We start from the raw sequence: 22,040 nt of genomic DNA, 5'->3' as shown, positions 1-22,040 counted from the left end.
GGACATTGTCATTAGCATCTATTGATGTAGCCATCAACAACACACCCGGATATTTGCCTCTTAGGTGTGTGGCATCAATTCCAATTAATTTACGAAGATAAGACCTGAATACTCTTCTATAAGCTCCAAAACCCCAAAATCAGCGTTGGAACTGATTAACCCCATTCATGTGTAGTGCCACATAGGTTTCAGGATCCCTGACTCTTAACTCACGCAGATATAGTGGAAGATCTCTATATGCTTGGTCATAATCTCCAACAACCTTCTTCATCGCTTTCTCTCGAGCTATGTATGCTTTTCTGTAGGATATGGTTACTCCGAACCTGGCTTTTATATCTGCTATAATCATACTTGGCTTGTATTGTTTATTACCAAGAAATTGCTCTTCAACAAAAGAAGCTACAAAGGATGAAGAGCATGCTTGATGATCAGCACTTTCCCTAATGGTGCCACATTGGTGTTCCTTTATATATTTCGTAACAATGAACTCTACATCCCCCCGGGCAACTACTCTCCACTTACACGGTTGATTGAAGCAGACAACTTTTACTTTATTTTTCCGAGTGTCAACTGGGTTATATCTCATATGTTTAACCATGGCATGCTTCACAAGTTCATTCTTGAACTCTTGTCGAGACGGAAATATCTATCCTACAAAAAATTCATGCTGATCTGTTGCCTCTTCAATTGGCCTTTAGAGCAATCGAGAATTTAGAATATATGGATCATCAGCTATTGGGAACTCCTCCTCTAAGTCACTGTACTTTTCTTGAGATATTTCATATTGTTCAATCTTCATTTCATCAGCAAAGAATTCTTGTACATCTGTATTGCATTGCATTTCATCTCCATTTCGGTTATAATACCCTTCCTCCTCACTCCAAGTAGGCTCATAGTAATTAACAAGTGTTGCACACGGGTTCAGAACCTCATCTTCTTGAATACTAGCTTCTTCATTTAGATCAAATGTGAAATTACTGCTTGTATTTCTATTTGTATTAGGCACACAACTATACTGCGAAGATGATGGAATATTTGTTCTGGATACTTCTCCTACATTAGCTGCATGTCCAATGCTAGAATTTGCATCAAAAGTATTCCATATCTCAGAGAGAATTTCTTCAGTTATATGATCATCCCTGATAAATAAATTACAAACTATTTTAGTAAATTTGCAACTACATAATCTATTGTTGTAGTTAAATTGTAATTTTGCTCAAACTAGGAAGGGTCTGATGTAAAAGCAAAGTTTTAACCACATAACACTTTATCGATATCAGGCCCAAGGTGGGCCTGATATCGATGATTTCAAGCCCAACGTGAGCCTGATATCATAGATATCAGGCCCCTTTTGAAGCATATACTTCTTGTAAACTAGGACCACTACTGACTAAACCCTAAACCAAAAATAAATAATTTTTAGCCTAACTTAACTATCAACGTCAGAAATTAACATGACTTAAATCGATTAAGTCTTCTTTTACATCATAATTCAGGTGTTGTTGAATATTTTTGCCCACACAACCAAAATAAACCATAACAACACTTTTTGCCGCCACCCTTCCTACCAATACTGTCATTTTTATTTACCATCAATACCCTAATTTACAGTAAAAAAATCAATACATATATGTCTAAATCTTTAAATGTGTGCTTCTACTAATTTTCCTCTTGCAAGAAGTTTGTCCTTCTCGGCTGACGTTCTTAACTTAATTTGTCCTTGGTCTCCTCTAGCAACTCTTATGCCATTATGCCATAAACCTAACTGGTCTATTGTAATCCCGCCAACCAACACGAGCAGTAATGGCAAGCGTAGGGTTCATATTTCTTTCAAGTTTATAACACCGCGCGAAGGGATGGAGGGAGAGAGATGGTGACAAGACATGCATCCGAACCACAAATTATTTTTCAATTCTATTTTCGGCTTGGATGCTTGGAAAAATGTGTTTGAAAAAGGCGGTTGCCAGGTTAGCCAGAGGGGTAATCTGGGAATAGATTTTGGTAAACTGCGCCTTTTGGTAAATACCAAACGGTGATACGCCTTTTGGTAAATACATTAAACCTAGTACGCCTTTTGGTAAATTGCTCAAAAAAAAAAGGAAAGGAATCTAGCATGAAAATATATTCTTCGGGAAGGGGAAAGGAAAGACGAAGGATAAAAGTAAACGAGCAGAAGGAAATAGGGAAATGAAAGGATATAGCGATGGCAGTGACGTCTACAATGTTGCAGTGAGGTCATGCCTCGCCTTGAGAGCTCGCCGAGAGGCGAGAGGCCATGCCCTCACACCTCATCCACGACCCTCGAGACTTCATGCCCTCGCCCAGCGACCTCGCCGAGTATCAAGGAAGTGCTCGCAACCTCTCGGTGAGGTCATGGGTGCTACGGTTGCAACCTCACAGTGAGGCCGCGCCTCACCTCGAGAGTTCGCCATGAGATCGCAACCTCACACCTCATCCACGACCCTCGCAACCTCACGCCTCGCCCCACGGCCTCGCCGCCGGTTGTCGAGTAACCAGGAAGCAGCTAAGCGAGGCCTGATGGAAGTCGTTGTCCTCGGGGCTATAATATCGTGATAGAATATTTAGATTATCATCCAGACACATGTTATTTGATCCCCAATTACTATACTATATTTATAGAAAATTTTCTTCTAAATGGGAAACGTAATCAAATGATGCTAAATTTCTAGACTGGCCACTGCGTGCGCTTTCCGATTTACCCTAGTGATCGGTAGAAAATTTCTATGGGGTCGGACCGGTCACCCCAGAGATAGTCAATGAGATTAATTGAAATTATCATTTTTTTAATAAGTAAATAACAGTCCTCGGAACTATGATGTCACGATAGGACAATTAAGTTATCATCCAGGTTTGGATTAGTCATCCATAGTTAATGAGGTTAATTGGGATTATCATTTTAATAAGTAAACAACGGGTCTCTGGACTATGATACTGCGATAGGATATTGATAAGGAACCTTGTAAATATATCGCCTTGAAATTCAGCTTGGGGAAGGGTATTGACGCCACACTCAAGTAAGATGAGAAGGTGAGTGATAAGTCATGGGGTTTGATCGCCACAAGTTGCCTTGATAAGATCGGAATTAATTCTTTGCCTAAGAACTAGAAGGAAGCTCTCACCAAACAGAACCTAAAATTTTCATTCAAACTTACTTGATTTTCCATACAAGAGTTCTCCTATTTAACATCCCTTAAGATCCACTATGCATTAATTATGCAATAAATATCATGCTTGCATGCATTGTATTTATTATCCACTAATGCAACCACTAATCCCTAATACTAGCTTAATGCAACCATGCATGCATGGTATTTATTATACTAGCTTAGGAACTCTCACAAATGCATTAAAACCCCACAAAGGACATCAAAAGTCACATTAGAAAAATCCCCCCAAAAATGCATATGAAAATGGTCCTCATGTTGGTCCAATTTCACTTTCAAATTGAAGGAATATGATCCATTTAGTTGTTGCCTCCATTGTGCATTGATCCTCCTTTTCCTTGAGCCCCATTATTAAGTCTTCCAAAGCTTGCTTCATTCTCTTAGTCTTGGATCTCGTCATGGGTCCCCCAATTCCCTTCAATACCTCTTCTGGGCTCACATCATTCCCTCCTTCTTTAGGTGAATTCGTCCTCAAATTTAGGTCTTCATCACCTACATCAAAAGGACTCAAATCAGCCACATTAAATGTTGCACTAACACCATACTCACTGGGCAAAACAATTTTGTAAGCATTGTCATTAATTCTTTCCAACACTTGGAATGGTCCATCTCCTCTTGGTTGAAGCTTTGATTTCCTTTGGGTAGGAAACTGTTCCTTCCTCATATGAACCCACACCCAATCACCGAGTTCAAGGACAACTCTTTTTCTCCCTTTGTTGGCTCGATTTGCATATTGCTCCATTTTCTTCTCAATTTGAGTTTTAACTTGCTCATGAAGCTTCTTCACATATTCTGCCTTTGTTTTATCATTCTTGTGAACTAAATAAGAAGTGTTAGGTAAAGGAAGCAAATCAAGAGGTGTTAGTGGATTGAACCCATAAACAATCTCAAAAGGAGAAAATTGAGTAGTAGAATGGACTGCCCTATTATAAGCAAATTCAACATGAGGTAAACATTCTTCCCAAGATTTAATGTTCTTCTTAATAATTGCTCTAAAAAGAGTAGAAAGTGTCCTATTTACCACCTCAGTCTGGCCATCAGTTTGTGGGTGGCATGTGGTGGAGAAAAGAAGTTTTGTTCCCAGCTTGTTCCATAAGGTTCTTCAAAAATGGCTTAAAAATTTGGTGTCACGATATGAAACAATGCTCCTAGGCATGGCATGAAGTCTTACCACCTCTTTGAAAAACAAATCTACCACATGAGTTGCATCATCCACTTTGTGGCAAGGTATGAAGTGTGTCATCTTAGAGAATCTATCAACTACCACAAAAATGGAATCCTTACCTTTTTGGGTACGTGGTAGCCCAAAAACAAAATCCATAGACAAGTCAGTCCAAGGGAAATTAGGTATAGGCAAAGGCTTGTAAAGTCCATGAGGTAATGTCTTAGATTTTGCTTTTCTACACACAATGCACCGTGCACAAAATTTCTGCACATCGTGTTTCATGTGTGGCCAATGAAAATGTTCAAGCAGCATTTCTAAGGTCTTTTGAACCCCAAAGTGTCCCATTAAACCCTCCTCATGTGCTTCCCTAACTAGCAATTTACGCATGGATCCTTTAGGCACACAAAGTCGGTTATTCTTAAACAAGTAGTTGTCATGCCTAACAAATCCATTTTGTGATTTCTTTTCACACGCAGCATATAATTGGGAAAACTCATTATCATGTACATACAATTCCTTAATATGTTCAAAGCCAAACAATTTAGTTTCAAGTGTAACTAACAAGTTATACCTTCTTGAAAGTGCATCTGCTATAACATTTACCTTTCCTTGCTTATGCTTAATCACATAAGGAAATTGTTCAAGAAATTTGACCCATTTGGCACACCTTTTGTTGAGCTTCCCTTGCCCTTTCAAATACTTCAAAGATTCATGATCACTATGAATGACAAATTCTTTAGGTAAAAGATAATGCTGTCATGTTTGCAATGCTCTAACAAGTGCATACAATTCTATATCATAAGTGGAATAGTTGAGAGTGGCGCCACTTAGTTTCTCACTAAAATATGCAATGGGATGACCATCTTGAAGTAAAACAGCCCCAATACCCACATGAGATGCATCACATTAAATTTCAAATGATTTGGAAAAATCAGGTAAAGCAAGAATGGGTGCATGTGTGAGTTTATCCTTAAGTGTTTGAAATACATTTTCTTGATTCTCTCCACATCTAAAACCCATGTTTTTCTTAACAATTTCATTTAGGGGTGTTGTCACTATGCTGAAATCCTTCACAAATCTCCTATAGAAACTTGCCAACCCATGGAAGCTCCTAACCTCACTCACAGTTTTAGGAGTTGGCCAATCTCTAATGGCCTTAACTTTCCCTTCATCAACCTGCACTCCTTTAGAACTTATGACAAAACCAAGAAAAACCACATGATTAGTGCAAAAAGAACACTTTTCCAAGTTAGCATATAGTTTTTCCTTTCTAAGGACATGCAAGACAGATTGGAGATGTGCAATATGCTCTACAAAACTTTTGGAATATACCAAAATATCATCAAAGTATACTACCATAAATTTTCCAAGAAATTCTCGTAAGACATGGTTCATAAGCCTTACAAAAGTGCTTGGTGCATTAGTTAACCCAAAAGGCATTATCAACCATTCATACAATCTATATTTGGTTTTGAAAGCTGTTTTCCATTCATCCCCTTCCCTTATCCTAATTTGATGATACCCACTTTTCAAATCAATTTTAGAAAAGAAGCAAGCACCATGCAATTCATCAAGCAAATCATCAAGTCTAGGGATAGGATGTCTGTACCGAATTGTGATGTTGTTGATGGCTCTACAGTCAGTGCACATCCTCCATGATCCATCCTTTTTAGGCACCAAAATTATGGGTACAGCACAAGGACTTAAACTTTATCTAACCCATCCTTTTTGTAATAACTCCTCCACTTGATTTTGTATCTCTTTTGTTTCTTGAGGGTTGATCCTATAAGCTGACCTATTGGGCAAAGAATCGCCAGGAATAAGGTCTATTTGGTGTTCAATCTCCCTCATTGGAGGCAAACCTTGAGGCACTTCCTTGGGAAACACAGCCTCAAAATCCTGTAAAATAACAACAACATCACTAGGCAAGGAGTTAGTATTAGATTCCATGCAAGTTTCCTTGCACAAAAGAAGAAATATAGGCTGCCTTGTCAAATAAGCTTTCTTCGCCTCACTTCCTCTTGTAAACAAATTTTCTATTTTTCTCTCTTTCTTTTCCTCATTCTCTCTTTTCTTTTGAATTTTGTCCTCAAAATCAAGTATTTTCTTTTTCACACACTCTTTCTTTTTCTTAAGCTCTCGCTCCTCTTTTTCTCTTCTCTCTCATTTTTATTTGATCCTCACAAACCTCTCTAGGTGATAATGGTACAAGTGTGACTTTGTGAGAATTGTGGACAAAAGAGAATTTGTTGGAGAATCCATCATGGTGAGCTCGCCTATCAAACTGCCAAGGTCTTCCAAGAAGAATGTGACTTGCCTCCATAGACACAATATCACATAGAACTTGATCTTCATATTTTCCAATGGAGAAATTAATCAACACTTGTTGGTTCACTACCAATTCACCACTATTACTTAGCCATTGGAGTTTATATGGTCTTTCATGTGGTGTAGTCTTGAGGTTGAGTTTGGTGACCAACCTAGTGCTTGCCACATTGGTACAACTTCCACCATCAATGATCATAAAGCATGTCTTATCTTGAATAGGGCAGCGGGTATGAAAAATATTTTCTCTTTGGTCCTCCTCATGCTCCTTAGCTTGGCTTCCCAATAATCTCCTAACAACCAAGAGATCTCCATCTTGCGCATAGGCTGCTCCATCATTTTCCTCATCACTTGAGGAAGAGGAATGAGAAGTAATTTCTTCACTAAAGATACTCCCATTATCTCTCACCACCATAGTCTTCTTATTCGGGCATTCGGATGCAATATGACCTTTTCCCAAACACCTAAAACACTTGATATCCCTACTCTTAGAAGTGGAAGAAGTGGTAGTAGGAATAGGCTTCTTAGTGCTTGTTGCCTCCTTAGAATTTGAAGAAGAAGGAGGACCCTCCTTCTTTGGCTTGTCCTTCCAACTTGAAGAGTGGTTTGGAGAAGATGATTTCTTCATAACGCCCTTTCTCTTTAATTGTTGCTCTACTTTCATTGCTTCATGCACTAAGTCGTCAAGCTCCATATAATGTTGTAACTCCACAATGTCTCCAATATCTCTGTTTAGGCCATGGAGAAACCGAGCCATGGTAGCTTCCCTATCCTCCACAATATTGGCTCTAATCAAAGCCACCTCCATCTCCTTGTAGTAATCATCCACACTCCTACTCCCTTGGGTGAGTCTTTGCAATTTGTTGTGCAATTCCCTATGGTAGTGGGAAGGTACAAATCTCCTTCTCATCAAAGTCTTTATTTCGTCCCAAGTGTTGATAGGATGCTCTCCATACCTTCTTCTCTCCTTTTGCAATTGATCCCACCAAATTAAGGCATAATCGGCGAACTCAAAGGCAACCACCTTTACTTTCTTTGCATCATTGTAATTGTGGCATGAGAAGATTTGCTCTATTTTCATCTCCCACTCAAGATATGTTTCGGGGTCATTCCTCCCTTGGAAGGAAGGTATATGGACTTTCACACCTCCTAGATCATCTTCTCGTCTATGGTCTCTACCTCCTCTTTCACGTCTTCTTCCCCCTTCATGCCTCCTTCTTTCTCTTGGTGAATCATAGAATGAGTCACTTTGACGAGATTCTTCATGATTAGAATTTCCCCCACGGTTGGAAACATTTTCTCCTTCAAGTCGGTCCATCCTTTCGTGTATTTCTTCAAGTTGTGTTTGAAGCATTCTTTCAAATTGTTGAGTAAGTACCTCCATTTGAAGCCTATTAAGATCTCGCCTAGGGGAATGAGGTGATTTCTCCCCACTCATGCTTGCAAAGAAAAAAAAAGATGAAAAGGAAAATTACAAAAGAAATGTTTGACAGACCTCACCACTCTACTCACGTGGTTGCACTCAAATTTATCCACTCAGCCTCCTTTATAAGCTCTTAAGGAAAGAACCTTATCAATATCTTTCTCAAGACAACAAGTAGACAACCAAGTGAATAAGAAACCAACAAGAGAAATATGAGTAGAACAAGAGAAATAAACGGATAAAACGAGAATTTCAACAATGATCAAGAGCAATGAAAGGAATATATCTTTGAATTCAGATTTCACAAAGAAAGAATATTGAGTCCTTTCAATTCACAAATCCTCCTCCTTTTTTTTTCTTTTTTTTTTCAATCAGAAACCAATGACTCTAATGATTCCTTTCTCTTTTTTTTTCGAATTTTCCTTTTTTTTTTTGAGTTAAGGACCCAAATAGTGAATAGAAATTTATGATAGATAGGGATGGAGAGATCAACAAAGATGGAAAAGAACAAAGATGAAAACAAGACACAAACCTGAAAATCAAGGAGCCAAGGCTCTGATACCAAATGATAAGGAACCTTGTAAATGGATCGCCTTGAAATTCAGCTTGGGGAAGGGTATTGACGCCACACACAAGCAAGATGAGAAGGTGAGTGATAAGTCATGGGGTTTGATCTCCACAAGTTGCCTTGATAAGATCGGAATTAGTTCTTTGCCTAAGAAGTAGAAGGAAGCTCTCACCAAACAGAAATTAAAATTTTCATTCAAACTTACTTGATTTTCCATACAAGAGTTCTCCTATTTAACATCCCTTAAGATCCACTATGCACTAATTATGCAATAAATATCATGCTTGCATGCATGGTATTTATTATCCACTAATGCAACCACTAATCCCTAATACTAGCTTAATGCAACCATGCATGCATGGTATTTATTATACTAGCTTAGGAACTTTCAAAAATGCATTAAAACCCCACAAAGGACATCAAAAGTCACTTTAGAAAAATTTCCCCAAAAATGCATACGAAAATGGTCCTCATGTTGTTCCAATTTCACTTTCAAATTGAAGGAATGTGATCCATTTAGTTGTTGCCTCCATTGTGCATTGATCCTCCTTTTCCTTGAGCCCCATTATTAAACCTTCCAAAGCTTGTTTCATTCTCTTAGTCTTGGATCTCGTCATGGGTCCCCCAATTCCCTTCAATACCTCTTCTGGGCTCACATCAGATATCCAGATTGTCATCTAGGCACTTGCAGTTCGATCTCTAACTATGACGTATTTGTAAGAATTTTTTCTCTAAATAAAGATGTAACTAAAAGATACTGGACTTTTCAATTTACTTTAATGACAGATAAAAATTTTATATAGGGTCAGATCGATCATCCCTGATTAATTGGAATTATCTTTCACTACAAAAAAAATGGGATTACCGACGGCATTTTCCGTCGTAATTCCGTAGGTATAGTCGTTTAGTGACGGAATTACGACGAAAAATCAGTTGTCGAAAGGTAATTTGTCGGAAACGAATATACCGACGGAATTGAAATTATGTCGGTAAATATCGACGAAATTAGGATTTCCGTAGTAAAATTTATCGATGGAATTTATATTTCCGTCAGTAAATCATGCCGGAAAATAATGCTTCCGGTGGTAGTGATTACCGACGAAAACGTTGTTCCGTCGGTAAATAATTTTATAAATACCGACAGAACCATTTATTTTTGTCGATAAACATCGACGGAAACGTTGTTTCCGTCGGTATTCCGTCGTTAAAATAAAAAAATTACGAGAAAAAATTTATATTTCTTTTTTACCCTGTTTACAATCCATATATACACTAAATCATCACATACGATAACATTTCATATATACAAGCACATACAAACAATCACATCCATACAAACATATACAAGCAATTACTTTCACAACTACAAACACATTTAATACATCTTAATAATTCATACAATTCATACAAACATAAATAAACTATAACATCCATACAAACAAACTAAACTATCCAAATTTCCATATCTATATCCAAATTTACAAAACCAGATACTTAAATACATACCATAATAGAAAATACTCCAAATTATACATCCACATACAATAGAAAATCCTACAGAAAGTAAAATGCAATATAATATGATCAGATTTATGAATAAGATAAAATTTTTGTAGTGATTTATGTATAACTAATTTTGATACCCGGATAGAAATGAGAAGAAGATAATGACGATGACGATGATGATCAATATGTCAATAGGAACTCCTGAAACATACAATAATATAATATTTAGAAATGTGCAGATTAAAATATCAAAACATAATAAATATAATTTTGTAATACTATAATGAAATGTTGAAACCTAAAAAGAATGATGCATGCCTCAACTATTCATGATTATATCTTTCAAAAATACTCAAACAAACAAAGAAGAATGTTAATAATTAAAACTAAATAGGAAAAACTACTTACAAAAGGATGATCCCTCCAAAACTATGGTAAAGACTTCCTCTAGAAACCATTACAATGGCACTCGTCAAATATGTAAGAAAGGAAGTGAGAGCAATGCACTAAAAAAATATAATGTTTAACTAATTTTACATGTCAATAAATAAAGATACCTAGATCATATTTTGGATATCTACTGATGGTGACGAATTATTCCTGAGAAAATGTAATACAATTAGAGGTGAGTAGATTATAATTAATATTAAAATAGAATAAATATATTTTACATGTTTTATAAGTGATAAACAAAAAAAGGTAAGTTATAGTTATACAAACCTAATCAGAGTCCTGTGGGTCTTGAGCCTCTTGTAGAAGAAGAACCAAGACGAGCCCTGGCTCTAGGATCTTTAGATGATTTAGAAGTCTTGGAAATTAATGAACCTATTATAGTTAGTTATAAGTTGACACTATCCTCTGGAATAATTTTAGATTCAAAAGCTACTAGATTGTTCCGTTGGGAGAAGGATAAGATGAAAATATTCTTACAAAGAGATGAAGGTGGAACGAAGCGAAAGAGGTACAACATTGAATATGCAACAAATTTTGCAGAGGTGAGCCCTTTGCTATCACATCTGCAAAATTTGTTGCATATTCAATGTTGTACCTCTTTCGCTTCGTTCCACCTTCATCTCTTTGTAAGAATATCTTCACCTTATCCTTCTTCTAACAGAATAATCTAGTAGCTTTTGAATCAAAAATTGTTCTAGAGGATAGTGTCAGCTTATAGCTAATTATATTGGATGTTATGTTGGTATAGTACCTAATTTTGATTTTGGTTGTTTCAGAAGATGTGGCAACGAATTAAATGAAATCAAATAATTGAGGCTATAAAGGATTTTGAAGTTGAGGTTCAATAGCTGATTGATACTTAGTTCATGAGTCAATACAATATCATATCAATTGAACAAAGCCCGTGTAATAAAAATTAGAATTCACAACCAATTGCATAGCCTCATCTAACTACCATGTAAGCCCCCATATAAGGGAAGATGTGTTGGTTCACATAAAGATAATCTTCTCAAGATCACACCTGAATGATGTTATGAACAAATATGCTCTATAAGGTCCTATCAAATAATACAAGTGATGTGGCATGATTTAACGTTATGCTTATTACATATATTTACTGCATCAATAGGATGAAAGATGAACTAGAAGGCACAACTATACAGTTGGATAAAACATCATCTTCCATTATATGTATCTAATAAAATATTACATAATTTATATTAACAACCAAGCAATAAAATCTCAAACATCTCAAACATCAATATTAAAATTCTTCCGGCTAACATTTATCTAATAAATATTATATAATCAATATTAACAACCAAGAAATGAAATCTCAAACATCAAAAGAACAATCTCATAAAATTAGGCATACATTTATAGTCACTAAATTGTAGTATCCTCACTCTTCCAGCTACATCAGGCCTATTTCCGACATAGCCACTGACCACTTACTGGCAGCCAACATAGCCATCAGTCGGTACAGTCACACGGTCGCTTGCTAGCGGTCGGCACAGCCGTCGGCCACTTGCAAGCGCTCGACATAGCTATCGTTCGCTTGCAAGCGCTCGGCATAGCCATCGGCCACTTGCAAGCGCGCAAGCGCTCAACACAGCTGTCGTTCGCTTGCAAGCCTTTAGCCAATTGTTGGCTGCTTGCTAGCAACTGGCTGGCACAGCCGTCGGCCGCTTGCTAGCAGCCGGCGACAAGCGGCCGGCACAACCACCAGCGTGCGGCTAGCGGCTAGCAAAGCCGCCAGCCGTGTGCTAGCGACTAGCGGAGAGGAGAAAAATGGAGAGGAGAGGAGAGAACTTACCCAAAGATCACCGGAGAGGAGAGATCGGGCCGAAATCGCCGAAGAGGAGAGATCGCGCCGGAATTGCCGAAGAGGAGAGATCACGCTGAAATCGACAGAGAGGAGAAAACCGAGTGCACGATAGGAGAAGGGCCCGTGCCCCAATTTTATTTTCACGATTACCGATGGAATCTAATTTCTGTTGGAGATTAACGACGGAACATAATTTCCATCTGAGATTACCGACGAAATATGATTTCCGTTAGAGATTACCGACGAAATTAGATTCCGTCGATAATCATGATATTTTTGTAGTGTAATTTTATTTCAGGATTACCGACGGAATATAATTTCCGTCGATAATCTCCGACGGAAATTATATTCCGTCGATAATCTTGTTTTTTTCCCCTAATAATAAATAGTTTCCGTCATTTTACCGATGGAAATTTAATTCCGTCGGAAAATAATACCGACGGAATTAAATTTCCGTCAGTATTATTCTCATTTTTCCGACGAAAAATTAATTCTATCGGTAATATTTTTTGATGGAATTAAATTTTTCCATCGATAAAGTGATGAAAACTATTAAGATAACAGGATTGCCGATGGAATCTAATTTCCGTCGACGATTACCGATGGAAATTAGATTCCGTCAGAGATTACCGACAGATATTAGATTCCGTCGAAGATTACTGATGGAATAATATTCCGTCGGTATCTTCCGTCGGTAAATCTGATTATTTTTATATTGTTTTTTTCATAAATAAACAACGGAAAGTGCTTTTGTAATCCAGCCTTTATATCATCCAAGCCTATGAACAAACAGGGTATAGGAGTGGAAGGGTGAATTTTAGCGAGCTAAATAAAAAAACTTAAATAAATAATGGGCTGAGTAAGTCGAGACAACCCTAAGCAAGATTCGTCCCTAATTTAAATTCTTTCTTGATGGCATAGTTTAATGTTAGCAAAAATAATTTAACGTGGCCTATTTTACTCATAGGTGAATCATTCTTTTTAAATTCCAGTAAAACAAATCTTCTTTAATATGTTGAGAATTTTGTATACTTAATGACTCCTCTTACAAATGAAACAAGCACTGAAGTACAAAAGAAAAAGAAATCACTAATAAAGTTGAAGCAAAGCTGAAATTAAACTTTTGAAAGATGTTATGAGCCCTTAGAGACTATAAGAATTAGAGTATCGAGGATTCATGTGTTATATTTTAAGGTTTTTGCACCTCCAATTGATACACACAAATTAGGTTTCAAATAATAGATAAGACGAGTCAAATGACTAGCTTGTGTTTGATTTCAATTAATTCAAATCATCTCTAGTAGACTAAGCCTAATTAAGTGATAGGGAAAATAGTGAATGACCCCAGTATTAGGACGAAAATGATAGTTAAGATGACATGACAGACAAAAGTCAGGAGGAGGAGGTGGTGGTCAGGATTAAAGACTATGCGTCCAAGCAGTCCAGTCCTCTATGCCCGACTGGCTTTACACTGATTGGACCTCAGGGCTCAATCCCCTCACTTCTCACGGGTAGGGCTCTCAATCTATGCTTGACCGGTTTTACGCCGGTCGGACCCCCAGGGCTCAATCTCCTCACTTCTCATGGGCAGAGCTTCCAATCTAATCCCAACTGGCTTTACGCCGGTCGAACCCCCTAGGGCTCAGTTCCCTGACTTCTCATGGGCAAAACTCTCAATCTAATCTTGTTCGGCTATAAGCCAGTTAGACCTCAGAGCTCAGTCCCCTCACTTTTCATAGACATCATCCTAACCTTACTCTCAGTCGGTCTCTTAGCCGGTTGAACCCTTAGGGAGACAACGTTGTCAGTGAATCACAATAACCTGCTAAAGAATAACAGCTATTCGTCAGGGAATATTCTAATACTCTGCCACATACAAACCGTGAAATCTTCCTCTACCCAATAGAAGTCTGTTGTACATCTTTTTTCACTTGACACCTCCTAACATTTGACATTCTATGATGCCTTATGATTGTGGAGGTTACAAAAAATAGTATAAAAAGGGAGGTCCTCTCCGTGGGTTAGGTACGCACTAGGGAGCAATCTTACTTACGCGCACGCATTTACTGTTCTTCATCTTTTTTCCGCTCGGCCTCTCTTCGGACTTGAGTGTCGAAGGGTCTGTGGCAGAGACCTCTTCCCTGGTTCTCGCTTTAATGTTTCCAAGTGCTTGGTTTATGGTGTTTGTAGGGTTGTGGGTACTATCAGTAATCCTCTCCCTCAGGCCCTAGATTCCTCTCTTCGTTAATATTCTTGCCATCGTTACTAGTACCCCCATCTGACTCAGCTTATGAACGGGATTAAATTTGGCCCTGTCTATGGGAATACATTCACTTGCTCCGAAATGTGAAAATGGAGAACATCGGTAAAATCAATGTCACTATGATGCCCAGGGAATATGAATTATTTAAGGAGGCCAAAATGCGATCATCTTTAGAAAACTAGACTGCGGATTCTCATCCGCATTGTGCACCTGTGGCCTCGAAGGATGGGCCCTCCGCCTTAGAAGAAAGGTCCAAGAGGATGCGGCCATGCGACTTCCATCGAACCCCTGGAGAAGGTGTCAATAGAATGGAGCAATCTCAAGCCTCCTCAGCTAGGAACTCGCCCTCCAGGGACGCAAAGAAGGGAAAAGCCCTAGCCATTCAGGAGACGCTTAAACAACTCAACGTTCCTTCTCCTAGGCAGTATTAGACGAGAAACTTCCTAAGGGGTTTTATCTATCGGAGAGTACGGAGGTAGTAATAACCTGAATGATCATCTCTGAAAATTCTAGAACGCTGCTCTCCTACACTAATATGGTGATGCCATAAAATACCAAGTGTTTTTTACCACTCTTTCTGGCTCGACACTAAGATGGTTCGACAAACTGTCAATCGGGCCCATCACCTGTTTCAAAGAATTCAAAATGCCTTCCTACACCATTTCGCCATTAGCAGGAGATATAAGAAGACTAATCATAGTCTATTTTCTCTCAAGCAAAGGGTTACAAAGTCCTTGAGAGCATACATCAAGCGTTTCAACTAGGTAGCGTTAGACATCCCATCCGCCACCTCTGAAATATTAATAAACGCATTTTCTCAAGGAATGTTGGAGGGAGATTTCTACCGAACCCTCATCAGTAAACCCGCAAAGGACTTTGACGATTTGCTAGGGAAACTAACCAAATATATTAATGTGGAGGAAGCTCAAGTAGCCCGGAAGAAAAAAAATAAAGACCCCTTCTCCAACTGGTCAGGCGGAGAGGAGACCACCACTGCCTCCTATCCATCCTAAGGATCCCTGACCGAATATTCCATCAGTTCAAGAAGCAGGGGTGGCACAATGGGTCAGGGTCATTTGAGCTCCTGTCAACCAGTCTGCCCTATAGGAGGCCTTGTATTGTGCTTACCATCCAATTTGCTTGAGATTCTAGTCGAGCAGCCAAACTAGGCCTGCCTCCTTCTGAAATCACACCTCAACTTTTGAGACAACAGGCCAACAACACTAACATCTCTGCTCGACCCACTAATTTGCCTTAAGGGAAAGAAGGTTCGGGTGGCTCGTCGAGCGGTAGGGGAAAGGAAATGAAGGAAACTTGGGAGAGGAGAACTAGGGAAATGTCGCGGACCGGGATATTTTGTAGATGTACCCTCTACTCAGCCGGAAAGTCATGTAGTGTCAATCGAAGATGTAACTAAGCTAATACCCTATGGGGATGGGCCATAGAAAATCCTCAAGGGGCTTGGGTCTAACATGTCAAAGGTGAGAAGCTGGATCACCTAGGGAGCGCGAATTACCTTCAACCTTACTGTAATTGAGAAACATTCTCTATCTGTATTTAACTTTTATCTAATGAACATATTCCAGACTCTCGTCCTAGTGTGAGTTATAAGTGAACAAGGCTCTTGCGTCTCAATGACCATCCGGTTGGATATTAGACTCTCACCCCAGTGTAAGTTATAAGTGAGCAGGACTCTTGTGTAAAACCAATATCCGGTCGGATTCTAGACTCTCATCCCAGTGTGACTTATAAGGGCATCTCCAACCCATCACCAAATTTGATATAAATTTAACACCAAATTACTTCAACCCATACACCAAATCTCACCTCAAATATGGTGATGTGAATAGTGCAACACCAATTATTCACATCACCATATTTTGTGATGGAGAGAATTTTTTTAAAATTTTATTATATTATTATAAAATCAAATGTAATTAATTAATAATTATTATTTTCTTTATCTTTTTTATAGTATAATTAAATGTAATTATTATTTATTATAAATTTAAATTAAGTGTATTTAATAGCATATTTAAATTTTATTATGTATATTTGTAAATATTTAATTTATTAAAATTATTATTTTAATTTTATTTAATATATTTTAATTATAATTACATTTATAAATTATCACTAATTTCATAAACATAATACAATAAAATATTAAAAAAAATTATATGCATAAATATAAAATGCATTACCCATTACACTGACAGACAAAATAAAGATAGTAATAACATTAAATTAAAATATCACTAATACAAACTTAAAAACATGAATAACTAAGCTTAACAAACAAGTACATGGTACAAACAATACTAATAAAGCACACATAAACTTAAAATTACTTTAATAATATTATAATACTAATATTCAGAAAGATCACTCCCTATTCCGCTAAAATAATTATGAAAGTTAAAGTCTTGTAATATTGTATTTTCAATTAAGTATACTTGTTTGTTTTAAATATAAAATAGTAAAATATTTTATCCAAATTGTGTGTGATTTTATAATATTTTTAAAATATATTTATGCATGAGTAATTATATAATAAAATTAAAAATAAAAATTATATATATATATATATATATTAGTTGGATACTGAATTTTAAAAAATTTTAAATATCAAATATTAAGAAGTATTAATTTTAAATATAATAATTATCATATAAAAAAATTAATAAGAATAATAGAATATTCTAAAGAATATTCCTTTTTAGTGTGATATGGTGTAGATAGGTTGGAGTTTAAATAGTGTTTGGTGCTGAAATTACACTATTTTAGTGTGAAAATCACTAAATTTGGTGATGTGGGTTGGAGATGGTCTAAGTGAGCAGGGCCCTCACATCCCAACGACCATCCAATCAGATTCTAAACTCTTGCCCCAGTACGAGTTATAAGCGAACATGGCTCTCGTGTCCCGACGAGCATCTGGTCGGATTCCAGACTCTCTCCTAGTGTGAGTTATAAGTGAGCAGGGCTCTTAGGTCTTGACGACCATCTGATCGGATTCCAAACTCTCAACCTAGTATGAGTTATAAGTGAGCAGGGCTCTTGATGTGCGTAGATTATATGCACTTTTATGCATGCTTTGACGCACATCTATTTGTATTTCATTAGCATAATCTATGTTTATTGCACCCTATTTCATTATAATGTCATACTTTCATTATATTTTGTTCGAAGATCTACTCGTTGCTTGTTTTGATTGATAGGACGTGATTTGGAGCAAAAACGGAGCTTGAATGAGTCTAGAGCTTCCAAGGTGTCCGGGTCGTGTGGGATTTCCGGCACTGCAAACCAAAAGTTACATGACCATAACTTTCTGTTCAGTTGGAGTTATGAGTCATTCCGATATCAAAATGTAGATAACTTCAAGATCTACAACTCTTATGAAGAATTCAACCAGAGAAAACCAAGTCTTGAAGGTCTAAAGTTCGTTTCTATGAGACACGGCCTTGGCACACGGCCGTGTCAAATCCTACACTGCACACCAAGAGTACAATAGGCATAACTTTGTGGTCTGTTGGAGTTTTGGGTTGTTCTTTATACCGAATTGTAGCTAATTTCAATATCTACAAATTTTATGAAAACCCCAACTCAATATTACCACGTTAAGAGGCACTAAAATGGCTTACAAGTAGAGGAACAACCTTGATACACGACCAATCAATTCTGCACGGCCGTGCCACTTAACCAGTGCAGAAGATAGGCATGGTCGTGTCAACTTGCATGGCTGTGCCACTTAACCAGTGAAAAAGATAGGCATGGCCGTGTCAACTCGCATGGCCGTGCCACTTAACCAGTGCAGAAGATAGGCATGGCTGTGCCAACTCACATGGTCGTGCCACTTAACCAGTGCAGAAGATAGGCATGGTCATGTCAACTCGCATGACTGTGCCACTTAACCAATGCAGAAGATAGGCATGGCCGTACGGATCTCACACGTCCATGACACGGGTCGTGCAGCACGCGTACCTTACCCTATAAAAGGGTCAAGAACCCTATTCATTGGGGCATCTTTGGTTTAGGATTTCGTCCCTCTCCTTGGGAAAGGGTTTCCCCTTTGGGGGAAACCCTAGAGCTTCATCACCGCCGTCCCTCGACGTTCCGTCCATCTCCAGAGCAAGGGAGCATCTCCAAGACATCGGAAACCTCGGCAAGCATCTCTTCTTCCACTTTTTCTCACATCAAGGGTTGTAAGTATGCTTTATTTTATGTTTCGGGGTTGTTCTTCCCTCACAATGGAGTAGACATCCTTTTCTAGAATTAGGAAGTATTTGTAATATGGTGGAGATATAGAACTATGTAGATTCGTTGTGTTTCTATTCAATGGCTTGTTAATGCTTTGTTCATACTTGATGAATTGTGTGTGCGACATAGTTATATTTCTTTGCATGCTTTGTCGATTGATGTGGAGGATTGTTGATCACACAAGGGGATTCCCTAGAGTGTATTGACCAAGGTACCCTCGTGACAGGGGTAACCCTTTTCGGACGTCTAAGACATTCCCTTAAAAGGAGAAACAATCCCTTAGAAATTGCTGCTCTCGTAGAGAGAGTGCTCTAGATCATATACCCGAGAGACCCTAGTGATAAGGGTAACCCATTCACGGACGTCTAGGACATTCTCTTGAAAGGAGAGGCAATTTCTCCATAAGAAAGTAGGAAACTGTACCAAACCTCTACCTTTATCCTTATTGTTATTTACTAGACATGTATCCCTGTGATCTACCGAGGCGCCCTCATGACAAGGGTTAACCGTTACAGGATTTCATAGGAATCATCTCTATGCGATACTTTGGGATACTGACCAATCTAACTTCCTGCAAGAGCATGGACATAGAGGATAGAAACTAAGCAATCTATGTAGTATCTCCTAGTATTATAATGAAACCGAAATCCTAGAATCCATTTTCCAAAGCTCAATTCCCTCCAAGATCAATTCTCTCTGTCTCCCCTCTCTTCTTCTCAACCTTCTTTCCCTCTCTTAAATCACACTCGTTAGTTTGCAAGCGTCAAAGCCAACTTTCGACCGTCTAGATAACTTACTTTGCAACATCTCTAGTGCTTAGTCAACAGTCTCTGTGGTTAGACAATCTTATATATTACTGACGATGAATTCGTGCACTTGCGGAATCGTAACAAGTTTTTGGCGCCGTTGACGGGAACTATTTTCGAGATTAGCATATAAGTTACCCTAGCCATTTTTCTTTTTCCTTTGTATTTTCTTTCTTGTTTTCATTATGCACTTTCTTTCTTGCAATTTAAATTCTACATTTTCTTTCTTTCTTTTCATATATCATTTTATTTATTGTCTTCAATTCTTCATTTTTATTCTTTTCTCATAATTTTTTTATATATATCATGAGCACTAACATGTCAAGCAGGTTCTTAAGAGATTTCTCTGCACCCATTTTTGCAAGATTTTTATCTCCCATTGTGCAGCATCATATTGAAGTAGAAAGTTTCCAACTAGACCCAGAGTTAATTTTCATGATACAAGGTCACAAATTTAGAGGAGAAATATCAGAAAGTCCTTATCTACATCTTGAGACATTTCTAGAACTTTGTGATATGGTGAATTGTGAAGGAGTGTCAGTAGATGCAGTTCGATTGATGACATTTCCTTTTAGCATTAAGGATAAAGCAAGGACTTGGTTATATTCTCTCCGTCCTCAAAGCATCACAAATTGGGAATAATTGGAGAAGTAATTTCTGAATCATTTTTTTCCTCCAAGTAGAACGATTTATATGAGGAATTGCATTACAAATTTTGCTCAGGTATATGGAGAATCATTATTTGAAGCATGGAACAGATTCAAGAGTCTACAAAGACAGTGCCCTCATCATGGTTTGGAAAAATAGCTGACCCTGCACATATTCTATAGGAGAATTTCTTTCTCAGATAAGTGTTTGTTAGATTCATCAGTTGGAGGCTCTTTTATGGACAAGAGTGTAGATGAAGCATATACATTGATTGATCAAGTAGCATTGAACCTCCATGAATGGTCAAGCAAAAGTTGGATGGAATCTTCCTTAGAAATTTAAGAAGTACAAGCTATATATACAAGAGAACCTGTCAAACAAAATACAATTCAACCATCCAAGAGTTTTGAAATCCATAAGTCACAGAATGAGGAGTTCAAACATTTGGGGGCAAAGAATGATAGCATTGTTTCAAGATGGTTCAAACAAGATCCTCCTCATACACAGACAGTGTCTAGTGAACAGTGTAATAATGTTAAGTTGAGAAGTGGCAAGAATCATGAAGAACTACTGAAGAAGGATTTGTTTAGAATTGAGGAGAAGAATAATAGAAGACCTCAATAACTCAGTTTTATTACTCCAGGAAGTTCCCAAATGTCACAAGTACCTTTTCCTCAACGATTGATCACGCCTACACTAGATAAGCAAGTTGGACCTCCTCTGCAAGCTCAAAGAGAATATGGTACAAAGGAAGTACCTTTCCCAGGACCTTCACTGAAGGTTCCTTTTCCACAAAAGCTAGTGAGGGTCAATGAAAATGAAGACTTTGGAAAATTCTGTGACACTAATATGGTTGAGTGTAGGTTTCTGGATGTATATGAAGATGAGGATTTTTTAGATGAGGATTGTGATGATAATGCAGTGGATAACAAGTTTTCAGATTTACCTTCTGGGTTTACAGGGTGTTATGATGAAATTGAATTTTCAGATGATGAATGTGATGTGGTAGATCAACTTAAAACTGCAAATGAAGTTAGTGATCCTCCTATAGATGATTCTCCCACTGAGAATATTGATGTTGGTTTATTTTTTGATGCTTGTGTTGATGATGATGTTATGAAAGGAAGTGTAGGGAGCTATGTTGTGGAAACAACATCTCAAGAATCACCTCCTTTATCCACACAACCTTCTGAGATTATGAGAGTTGCAAGAATTTAACATGTTGTGGACCAATGTGTAGGGAGTTGTGCAATGGAAGCAAAGCCCCAAGAATCACCACTTTCAGAAGCACCACCACTTGAGTCAGAACTAGAGCCAATACAAGATTCAGAAGTCACATCCACATGTTTAGAACTTTCAGGTATCTCTCAGCAATGCAAGGTTAGTATTTCTAGTGATCTTTTGGAAAATTTTATAGAGGTACCTAAAATTGATTTTGTTGGATGTGATTCAATTTGTGATACATACTCAGTTCATCTTAATAAGGTTCTAGTTCTATCTAATATAGCATGCTTGGGAGAGGTATGTTTTTCTTTTGGGTGTGCAGATTTTCATGGGACCTATAATTGGAAGCTCAATCTGAACCGTCTTCGACCACCTGAAAGAACTTCAAA

General features: G+C 37.8%; 1 non-coding gene across 1 annotated transcript; it reads right to left on the bottom strand.

Moving 5' to 3' along the window:
- Positions 1–20,470: 20,470 nt before the first annotated feature.
- LOC122028294 lies at positions 20,471–20,576 on the bottom strand. Its single transcript, XR_006124700.1, has one exon. It is a non-coding gene; the product is annotated as a small nucleolar RNA R71 (small nucleolar RNA).
- Between the last annotated feature and the right edge of the window lie 1,464 nt (positions 20,577–22,040).

Source organism: Zingiber officinale, chromosome 10A (assembly GCF_018446385.1).
Source record: "Zingiber officinale cultivar Zhangliang chromosome 10A, Zo_v1.1, whole genome shotgun sequence".
NCBI classification, from domain to species: domain Eukaryota; kingdom Viridiplantae; phylum Streptophyta; class Magnoliopsida; order Zingiberales; family Zingiberaceae; genus Zingiber; species Zingiber officinale.
The sequence above is the reverse complement of the archived record's forward strand: the minus strand, read 5'-3'. Positions and strand labels throughout refer to the sequence as shown.